The sequence below is a fragment of the Orcinus orca genome, chromosome 4, assembly GCF_937001465.1.
Source record: "Orcinus orca chromosome 4, mOrcOrc1.1, whole genome shotgun sequence".
Lineage (NCBI taxonomy): Eukaryota > Metazoa > Chordata > Mammalia > Artiodactyla > Delphinidae > Orcinus > Orcinus orca.
In genome coordinates, this window is record NC_064562.1 from 107,857,955 (window position 1) to 107,870,346 (window position 12,392).

Consider the following 12,392-nt stretch of genomic DNA (forward strand, 5'->3'; position numbering starts at 1 on the left):
TTGTTAACGTAGCACATCTCTTACCATACTTTTACTTTATTCTCGTTGTTGCTTTATATTAAAGTATGTTTCTTTTAAGAAACATACTATTAATAATTGCTTTTTTTAATACAATCTGACAATCTCTGTCTTTCAGTTGGGCTGTTTAGACCATTTACATTCGATTTGATTACTTGTATGGTTGGCTTTAAGTTTACCATTTTGTCATTCATTTTCGATTTGCACTATTTGTTTCCTTTTTCTTTTTTTCCCTGCCTTCTTTTGGGTTGAGTATATTTAATGATTTATTTCTATTTTTTAAATTGACATATTAGCTAAACTTTGTCATATTATTTTGGTATATATTATATATGTTTAACTTCTCACCATCAACCTTCAGGTTGTATTATACTTCTTCACCTATAATATAAGAATCTCACAACACAATATTTCCATTTTTATCTTCCTGGTCTTTCTGCTATTGTCCTATACACTTTAGTTCTACTTATTTTGTAAATCCCCAAACACATAGTTTTAATTTGACATTCAATCATCTTTTAAAATATTTAAATTCTTAGAAAAATATTTTACATATTCCTATATAGTTACCATTTCTGATGCCCTTCATTTCTTTGTGTTGATTCATAATTTCACCTGGTATAATTTTTTGATAGTACACTTCTTATAGTGCAGGTCTTGGTTATGAATTCTATCAATTTTTATATTTCTGAAAACTTCTTTATTTTCCCTTTGTTTCTGAAAGATATTTTAACTAGGTGTGGCATTCTAGGTTGGTAGTTTATTTTCTTTTGGTACTTAAACATGTTCTGGCTTTTCAAATGAAAAAATTCACCTTATCTTTGTTCCTAGCTACATAATGTATCTTATTCCACTGTCTACTTCTATGATTTTTCTCTTTTCACTGGTTTACTCAAATTGACTGTGATCTTTCATGGTTTATTTTTTTTTCATATTTCTTGTTCTTGAGGTTTATTGAGCTCCTTGTAACTATAGGTTCATAATTTTTATCAGTTATAGAGAATTTCAGCCCTTATATTTTCAGATATTGTTGTCATCCTCTTTTCCCCTTCTTCAGAGACCCTGATTAAACACATACATGCCCTCTTAAAGTTACACCACAGTACAATGATGTTATGCTCATTTTTTTTCAGTCTTTTTTCCTCTGTGTTTCATTTTGGATAGGTTTTGTTGCTACTCTTCAAATTTACTAATCCTTTTTTTTTTCAAGTTCTAACCTGCTCTTAAGCCATTAATTATTTTTTAATTTTAGACATTATAGTTTTCATCTCTAGAATATCAACTTCAACCCTATTTCTATATTTTGTGTCCACTTAAAAATGTTTAATTTTTCCTCTTGCTTCTTGAACATGTGGAATATAGTTACATTAAAGTTTTAAAGTAACTGCCTTTTACTTCTACCATCTGTACCAATTTCAGTTGATTAATATTTTCTTTCCTGTTTCTTTAAATGCCTAGTGATTTCTAGATTTAATGCCAGCCATTATGGATTTCACCTTGTTTGGAGATGGATATTTTTGTAGTCCCATAAACTTCATTTCTGTAAATATTATTGAGCTTTTTCCTAGAATGCAGTGCTGTTATTCATGAACAATATGATTTTTGGTCTTTTTTTGAAAGCTTTTTTAGAAGTAACATTTAATCTGGGACTAGTTTTGGCCAACTACCAAGGTCAAAACATTTTGGGTACTCTGATGTCCCTTGAACTGTGAGGTCTTCTAATCTGGCTGGCAGAAATAGGAGCTATTCCAAGTCTTCTGTGATCCTCACTTGGTAATTATTCTACAAAATTCTTTCAAGTGATTCCTTTTCAAGTCTTACATAATTTTCTCACATGGATACGCTGGCCAGTACTCAGCTGAAGTCTTTAGGGGGACCCTCTGAAAATCTCTTCACTCTTGACTCTCACCTGGTACTTTGCCATGTAAACGTAGCTGCCTTCTCTTTCTCAAATTCCCAGAGCTATCTTGTCCAGCTCAGGGACATCTCTGGGCTCTGTCTAGGTCCCTTGTCCCTTAGACACAGCTTGGAAACAAACTGTCACTTGTTTCTCCTCTTTCAGCGATCACTATCTTTCACTGCCAATGCCCAATATTTTGAAAAGTTGTTTCCATCCAGTTTTTCATTTGTTTTAGATGTGAGGGTAAATCCAGTCACTGTTAATCTTTAACATCTAATTTTAATTGAATGAGATAATCATCATTTAATAATGAGAAGTTCATTTCTCATAGACCTGTGATCAGGTATTCAATATTAAAAAGAGCCCAACTGTCAGTATAAAATTGATTTTCAAATGGATATGAATTTTTGGCAGAAAAGTATAAATGGTCTTATAGCAAAACTGCAGAATTGTGCACAGTTATGTTCTTTTTGAGTTTTCCAGAAGCTTCATGTAACTTCTTTGTATCAAACAACTACTTCTGCTGGCATAGGACCCAAATGGTGGCAGTTTGCACTGCAGCATAGACCGACTGAAGAGCCTGTTTTAATTCAGGCTCCAATCTTAGGACATCTAATGAATTAGCCAGTGAATTAGTCAGATAATCATGCCTAAAGGTAATGTATTTTACTTCCACAGTAGGCTCAACCAGTTTTATGCCTCTTAAAAGTAGGTGGTGCAAGTTTCAGTAATTTATCTTTCACTTTAGAAGAAATATCCTGTCCTATCCCAGACCACTAAAACGTTATATCAGTGTGGCAGGCTCAGGCTCTTGAACTTTTACAGGGTTTATCTCTCAACACTTAGTACCCATATGTCTTAATAAGGTATCTAGTATGTGCCACTTCATACTTATAGACCAATTAACATAAGGTCATCAATTTTATAGGACACAAAATGATTAAGTTCTCTCCAGTTTATATTATGAAAGACAGCATGAAACTTGACTAGACAGTACAGATGAGTTACTATCCTTGCCTTGTGAAGGCAAATTGCTTATGAGTATTTTTCATGATAGGAATTGGGGAAAAAAAAATTGATCCAAGTCAGTGTTTCTCTAACAAAAAAGGGCAAAAGAATCATCTTAAAGGCTTGTTAAAACACAGATTTGGGGGCCTCACTTCTAGAGTTTCTGGTTTAGTCTATCAGGAATGAGATCCAAGAATTTGCATTTTTAATAAGTTTGTAGGTGATGCTGCTGCTGCTGATCCAGGAGCTATACTTTAAACCACCCAAGTGGCAGGGGTAATACTGATTTTCTCCAGTAAAGATGCTGCATCTGAAAACAGAGCTGCTATAGGCATTAAGGCCTGATTTTGTTTGTAATGATCCATCAGTCTCCAAAACTGGCCTTTCATCAGCCAAAAATGTGAGTTAATTGGGTATGTATTAAGAACTCCTTGTACCCCTAACTACACACATCTTTCTAGCATTTGGTGGTGATACTGTTCTGCATTACCCCTAGCGATTGAGCATTGCTTTTGATTTACTGTCTTAGCCATGGATGCAGATTGAGAAGCTTTCACTTGCTTTGTCCTAATGTAAATAACCCACAAAGTCCCCTTAGATTCACTCTGATATGAATCAAGTCAAGATTCCATCTATCACCTGACTTTAATAAATGCCCACTCTAAATACCAAGATGTATGTAGAGTCTCTAATGATTAGTAGCAGTTCAGAAACTTTACTTAATAATCCCCCAGAAATTCTGAGTATTTCCCTTTCACCAGTGCATAACCTGGTAAATGGCTAGAAGTCACAAAGAGAAGGTTTGGGGAATACACAATATTCATCAATGGCTATGTTGCAGATCCTTTCTCAAAGGGAAGCAACTTTTCCTTCAGTGGAGGTGCGTTAGGCATGTGTATTGACTTAGATTTTGGACCTGGACAAGAGGGTATGAATTCCCATTATGATGACTTGAATTAGATTTTCAACACCAGACAGACCTAGGAATTTTCTGCTTTTATATATTAAGCCACACCTCAGTAGGCTGTTCATCTATTTCATTCTGAGGGACCTAGTGGTTAGACAGACAATGACACAGGTTAATGCAGATCAGAACACTATGATCACCTCAACACATGCCTTATTAATGTAATTTTAAACACCTTGTTTCTAATGGTTAAGCCCTTTGATCTGGGCTCTACTACACTGGCATGCTATTTTTGCACTGAAATTTTGAGCCATTTCTATTGCAGTATCTTCTACCATCAGTCATCTTTGGCCCATAGGAGGCATTCACCACAGAGATTTTCAAAGATGCTTTGGTAGGGGAAGTATCCTCCAGGCTTTTTCAGGGTGATTGGTAGAGGGAAGCTGAGGAGGTTACACATGATAAACCTGCTCTAATAGTCCCATATCGTAAACCTTCAGATTCCTTCTCCATCATCAGTGATTTTCAACTCAGGCTGCACATTAGAATCACCTGGGGGAGCTTCAGAAAACTCAAATGCCCAAAATGTACCCCAGAATGTTAAAATCAGACTCTATGTGGGTGGGACCAAGACATGAATTTTTTAAATGCTTCTTTGGTGATTCTAATGTACAACCAAGGTTTAGAGCCACTGCACTATGTCAGAGAATTTCTAGCATTGCTTCCTCATTATCTGTAAGCCAATGTTAAGCCCATACATTAATTAACTAGCCTTGTGGATGTGAACACTCGTCCTTGGGTACTGAAATCCAATTCGTTACCTTTCAAATCTCAGTTGAGTATACCCAGAATTTGGAGATTCAAAATTCTCATCCTTTTCCTTGTTTTCCCAAATGTCTTATTCTTTTTCCACTAGTAGTCTTACCTTAGCATAAGATAACTGGCTGTTTTTTTCATTTAGTGGGCTTTAACCACTGTGCAATTACATTCAGTCCTTGGGCTTGATTCTCATTCATACCTTCCCTATGGCTACTGGAGATAAGGGATGCTTTTAGGTTTCCATAGAAGCGTTCTGATTTTTCATTCATGTTCTGAAGCAGACCTTCATTTTTTTTTCTCTTCTCTCACTACAATCTTTGTAATAACCACTGTTGCCATAGTGACTAAGAGCCACAGCCACTTGATCTCCAAACGCCTTCGTTGCATCTACACTTCATCTTATGCCACCACCAGTGATTATTCGACTAATCATGATGTCACAGCATGCCAGAGGTTATCAGTGTCCCATTTCCCAAAGAAAAGAAGTTATCTATGAGCTTCTCAAATATTCTACCTACCCATTCCAGGAACCTATTTTAAGGATGTTTCCTGGGGCCACTTCTTGTGCCAATTACTGAATTACTCAAGATCCTGACAGGAAACAGATGGTACATTCAAACGGTCTGATTAAGGAGAGTTTAATAAGAATTGTGTATAGGGATAAGAGAAACCAAAATCAAAAAGAGTTGGTAAAGCACCCTGGGGCTAGCAAAGGCTGGGAGCTTTTACTATTCCTACACATGAACTTTACTCTCCTTTCATCCTCTGATCTGGTATCTCCCACTGGACAAACTCAACCAAGATAACTCTCTGCCCAGAGGTCGAGGGATACAGTTGATGCATCTCATAAAAAACAAAAAGAAAAAGAAAACATACAGAAAGACAGGGGAAAATGTGGGGTAGGTCTAGAAACACAAACGGGAAAATCAGCAGAATGTTCAAATTGGATATCTCCTGTATTTCCAACATGTATATAAAGCTTTTATTTGACACCTTCAGTTGGATGATAAAGCATCTCAGACCCAGTATATTGAAACACATATGCATTTTCACTTAAATCCAGTCTGCTTGCTGTCAGAAAGGAAAGCTGTCTGACAGCAAGAAAGCTAAAAGTAATCTTTAACACCACCCTCTCTTTTCTCTTTCAATTCACTTCCAATTCTTGTTGGATTTTTAAAATCTCAAATATTTCATGTTATCTCTTTACTTCTTTTTATCATCATTAGAACATTGTTACTAGTGTAATACTTCCAAACTATTGTTCCTTCTTTATGTCATGTGTAGAAATACATTTATCACTATTTAAAAAAATTATTTAGGCATTTTATTTTGAAGTATAAGATAGATCCAGCAAACGTATAAATCCTAAATGTACTGCTCAATGGATGACAACAAAGAGAACACTCACGTAACCACCACTTGGTGAAGAACTAGGACATTTTTAATACACAGGTTCCCCTTGAGTCTCTTCCAACCATTCCCTCCTTTCTCTCCTAAGGGAGATCTGTTATCTTGACCATTAACACTGTATAATAATTTAGTCTTGTCATTCATACTTTTTTAAACAGCTTTGTTGGGATAGAATTCACTTATTTTAGAATATTTTCATCATCCTAGAAAGAAACTATACCCATCAATAGTCACTCCCCATTCTCCCCAGGTCCCCACCCCAGAGTCCCAGGCAGGACATTTTCCTTTCTGTCTCTATAGATTTACCTATTCTGGATATTTCATAGAATAGAATCATAACATGTGGTCTTTCATGACTGACTGTCTTCTTTTGCTTAGCATAATGCTTTCAAAGTTCACCTTAGCATGTATCAGTACTTCATTCCTTCTGATTGCCTAATAATATCACATTGTATGGATTTACATTTTATTTATTCATATTCAATTTATTCATATTCAACATATATTCAATGTTGGTGGACATTTAGGTTATTTCTACTTTTTGTCTAGTATGAATAATGCCTCCATGAACATTTGTGTACAGTTTTTCTTGTGTGGCACAATTATTATTTAAATTAGGTCATAGTAAAAGAATGATTTAGTAAAAAGTGGTAGGAAAAATAATGTCCCTGAAAAGATATTTATGCTTTAATCCCAGAATCTGTGAATTTTTTACCTTACATGGCATAAAGGACATGATAGATGTGACTAAAGTTGTGGACTTTGAGGTGGGGAGATTATCTGAATTTTCAGGGGGTTGGTCTAATCTAATCTCAATTTTCACTATTTGTTTTTTCAATCTACCTATACCCTACCTCCTTCTTACTCTATATGTCCAAAGGAGGCTGTTCTTTATGGTATGCATTGACTGTGTTCCTTGATCCTTGGATAGTTGTCCTGGTTAGGTTTGAGGCATCATAATGTACCATTGGTATAAGAAGGTGAACGGAGAGTTAAAGTTGGATTATTTATTCCTTTGGCTCTTTATGTTTCTGGCTATGGATTTACAATGGTAACATTCTTCTATTGCTTTCTTCTAGAGCACATTTTGAAAAGACTATTCTTTCCCCTTTGAACTATTTCAGCCCCACTGTGGAAAATCAATTGACCATAAACCTAAGAGTTTATTTCTGGGCTTTCAATTGTGTTTCATTTAACTGTATGTTTATCTTTATTCTAGCACCACAGCATCAATGTCTTGATTACTGTAGCCTTGCAGTAATATTTGAAATCAGAATGTGTAAGTCCTCCAACTTTGTTCTTTTCCAAGATTATTTTGGCTATTCTGGGCCCCTTGAATTTCTATATACATTTCAGGATCAGCTTGTCATTTTCTGCAAAGTAGCCAGATGGGGTTTTGACAAGAATTGCTTTGAATCTGTAGATCAGTTTTCGGAGTATTGCTATCTTAAAATTAAGTCTTCTGATCTCTGATTATGGGCTGTCTTCTCATTTATTTTGTTCCTCTTTAATTTCTTTCAATAATTGTTTTTTAGTTTTCAAGGTGCAAGTATTATATTTTTGTTAAATTTATTCCTTTTTATTATTGTTGATTCTACTGCAAATGAAATTGTTTTCTTAATTTCATTTTGGCATTGTTCATTGCTAGTGTATAGAAACAATTAATTTTGGTATACTGATCTTGTATTCTGTAATCTGGCTGTATTTATGTAGTTTTAGTTCTAAGAACATTTTTATGGATTCCTTAAGATTTTCTATATACAAGTACTTGTCATCTTCAGGTAGAGATAGTTTTACTTCTTTCTTTCCAATATGGCTGCCTTTAATTTTTAAGTTTAATTTTTATTTTGTTTAATTGTCTTGGCTAGAATCGCCAATATATTGTTGAACGGAAGTAGCAAGAGTGGTCTTCCTTATCTTTCTTCTGATCTTAAGGAAAAAGCATTCAGTTCTTTCATGTTAATTATGCTGTTAGCTGTGGGGTTTTTGTACCTCAACTTTTTATTAGGTCAGGGAGCTTCCTTTTATAACTGGTTTGTTGATTATTTTTATCGTAAAAAAGTCTTATCAAGTTTGTTCTTCTGCATTTATTGAGATAATCATATGGTTTTTATTCTTTATGAATGAGGTGTATTAGTTTGATTTTTTATTCTTGCATTCTTTATTCTTTTATTCTTTGCATTCCTGGGATACATACTACTTGCTCATGGCACATAATCTTTTTTATATGTTGCCAGATTTAATTCGCTTTTTTTTTTTGAGGATTTTATGTCTATGTTCATAAGGGAATTGGTTTCTAGTTTTCTTTTCTTAGGATGTCATTGTCTCGTTTTGGTATTAGGGTATACTGCCAGCATACAATAAATTGAGAAGTATTCCTTCTTCTATTTTTTTGGATGAGTTTGTGATGGATTTGTGTTAATTCTACTTTAAATATTATATAGAATTCACCAGTGAAGCTATCAAATCCTGGGATTTTTCTTTGTTGAATATTTTGAAATTACGAATTCCATGCTTGCTCTAGGCCTATTCAGATTATTTCTTCTTGAGTCAGTTTTGCTAGTGTCTTTCTAGGAATTTTACATTTCGTCTCATTTATCTAATTTGTTGACACATCCTTTTACTCTTACCTATAAGTTTCTTTACATACAATGTAGGTTTCTTGTGGATAATATATAGCAAATAATAGGGTCTTACTTTTATATTTGTTCTGAAATATTTTGCCTTTTAATTGGGGGGTTTAGACCATTTACATTTCAATGTATTTTGGGGCATAAATTTATCATCTTTCCATTTGTTTTCCTTTTGTTGTATTTGATTTTTATGTCACCTCTTTTCTCTCTTCTTTTGTATTAATAACATGTTTTGTATAATTCAATTTTATCTTATTTTTGGCTTTATTAGATATAAATTTTTGTTTCTTCAGTGTTTGTGCTACAGTTTTTGGTATTCATCTTTAGGTTATAGAGTCCATTATAATTTTTTTTTTTTTTTTTTGCCCACACTGCATGGCAGGCAGAACTTCCCCAACCAGGGATTGAACCCGTGGTCCCTGCAGTGGAAAAGCAGAGTCTTAACCACTGGACCACCAGGGAAGTCCTCATTATAATTTCTAGTTTACCTCCAAGTGATATTATACATTTCACATAGAGCATAAGACTCTTACACCAGTGTACTTCCAGTTATCTTCTCCTGGCTTTTGTGTTATTGTCATTTTTACTTCTGAATGTGGTATAACCCCCAAAATGCATTAATATTCACGCTGCTGTAAACAGTCAAATATCTTTAAAATTTCTTTAAATCATATTTAAGGATACCTCTTTTACATACCACCACATAGTTACCATTTCTGGGTCTCTCTGGTCCTTTGTATAAATCCATATATCAATCTGATACAATTTTTTTTTTTTGCCTGAAGGACTTTCTTTCACATTTCATATCATGCAAGTCTACTGGTTATGAATTCTTTCAGCTTTTGTATGTCTGAGAAAATGTTTATTTGCTTTAGTTGTTGAGAGATATTTTTTCTAGGCATAAACTTCAAAGTTAAAAAAATTTTTTTCAGTATTTCAAAAGTTTTGCTCCATCATCTAGCTTGCACTTTTTTTTCTGGTGAAAAGTCTTGTCTTTCTTATTTTTGTTCTTCCCTAAGTAATGTGTCTTTTTTCACAGGCTGAATGTGAGGTTCTCTCTTCGTCACTACTTTAAAGATAATTATTATGTAAATGGATGTAGTTTATGTTTATTTATTTATTAACATATTTATTGGAGTAAAATTGCTTTACAATATTGTGTTAGTTTCTGCTGTATAACAAAGTGAATCAGCTATATGTATACATATATCCCCATATACACTCTCTCTTGTATCTCCCTCCCACCCTCCCTATCCCACCCCTTTAGGTGGCCAAAAAGCACTGAGCTGATCTCCCCCGCTGTGATGCAGCTGCGTCCCACTAGCTATTTTACATTTGGTAGTGTATATATGCTACCTTCTCACTTTGCTTGTTCTTTTTCATATTGTTGTGTAAAAATTCCATCTCTGTGTTTTAATTAATGTGTTTTGCCTATTTTAATGGATGTACATTTTGTATGATTAGGTTTAATATGACAGTATTGTTATTTCTTATCTATTTTTTGAAAACACATTTATTTATTTATTGGCCATGTCACATGTCCTGAGGGATCTCAGTTCCCTGACCAGGGATAGAACCTGCACCCCCTGCAGTGGAAGCGTCACTGGGTCTTAACCACTGGTCTGCCAGGGAAGTCCCCATTGCTATTTATTTTCTATTTGACCCATTTGTCTGTCCTTCCTTCCTTCCATTCTTCCTTCCTTCTTTCTTTCTTCCTGTCTTCACTGGATTGCTTTAAAAACAAAAACAATTTAGATAAACTTTTCTTTTTGAACAGTTTTACATTTACAGAAAAGTTATTAAGATATCATATACCTCAACTTATTCTTCCCTATTATTAATATCTTGGATTAGTATTGTACATTTGTTAGAATTAATAAATCAATATTGATACATCATTGTTAACTAAAGCCCATACTCTTTTTGTTTTTTTGTGTTTTTTTTGCAGTACGTGGGCCTCTCACTGTTGTGGCCTCTCCCGTTGCAGAGCACAGGCTCCGGACGCGCAGGCTCAGTGGCCATGGCTCATGGGCCCAGCCGCTCTGCGGCATGTGGGATCTTCCCGGACTGGGGCATGAACCCGTGTCCCCTGCATCAGCAGGTGGACTCTCAACCACTGCGCCACCAGGGAAGCCCAAGCCCATACTCTTATCAGAGTTACTTAATTTTTACCTAATGTCTGTTTTCTGGTCCAGGATTCCATCCAGGAAACCAGATTGTATTTAATAGTCATGTCTCCTTTGTTTCCCCTTGGTGATGACATTTTCTTAGACTTCCTTGTTTTTGCGAACCGAGGCCATTTGTAGGAATATTGGTAATTTTGTAGAATGATCCTCAATTGGAATTCGATATTTTTCTCATGATTTCACTGGGGCTATGGGTTTTGGGAGGAATACCAGAGAGGTAAAGTGCTATTTTCATCATGTCATATTGAGTACATTCTATCAACATGACATCACTGTTGATGTTAATCTTGATCACCTGGCTGAGGTAGCGTTTGTCAGCTTTCTCCGTGTAAAGTTAGTGTTTCATTTACCCCTTCCCATACTGTATTCTTCGGAAGGAGGTCTCTCTATGCAGTACTCACTTAAGAAGTGGGGAGTCAAGCTTCACCTCCTTGAGGGGTCAGTATCTACATAAATTATTTGGAATTCTAAACAGAAGTTTTGCCTACTCTCTCCCATTTACTAATTTATTCAATCATGTATTTATATTAGTATAAGTTCATAGACATTTATTTTATACTTTAGGTAATAATCCAATACTACTCTATTATATTGCTTAAATTTTTTCAGCTTTGGCCACTGGGAGCTCTTTTGGTTGGCTCCTCTGCTTTTTTGATATACCCCCTAATCACTCTGTGTGTGTGTGTGTGTGTGTGTGTGTGTGTGTGTGTGTTTGGAGGGGGAGGAGCGCACTTCCTTATTTCCTGACACTTCAAGATGCTCCAGGATCCTTTGGCAGAGTCCCTGATCCGGTGTTACAAGAAGCCATTTCTCCAACGAATCTCGGTTCCTTTTTTCAAAGAATGATAATAGAATGATACTACTAGGGTGTTGATGCTTCTAGGCCCTCTAAAATGACAGAGCAATGGAATATAAGTGTGTATACTAACCCATGTGTACACCTATAAATTTTCATATATGGAACAATCTACATCTGTAGTAAGTTAAACATGAATTTTTACTCATGTCTCTAATTTATTACATATGGAGCATTCTAGCCTCTTTTCCTTGCTTACCTGTGTGCTCTCACTCCAACAGTGAAAAGAGTGGCTCCCACAATCTGCTGTCAGTTCACTTAGTTGTTCAGTTCCAATATACATGCATAGCAGTATCAGAATCCTTAATTCATACCCCTTGGGAAATGCCCTTATCAACTAGAGTACAATGCTAAATGTATAGTTCCTTTTGCCTTTAGTCTTATAGATTTCACTTATTTCCAAAGATATTTAGGTCAGCACCTTCCCCCCTCCCCCACCCTCTTCAGTGACATTTTACATTCTATCCTGGGGTCCCCCAATCTTATAGATGATGTTTTCTTAAATTTTTATACACTTTCTGTGCTGCAAAATTTTGTGGGTTTTCACAAATGCATTTTGTTGTGTATCCAACATTATAGCCTTCTTGGCATTCTTTCAGCTTCCATTTTATTTCCTTTATTTGTTTTTAGCCATATTATTTTATATATTTATATG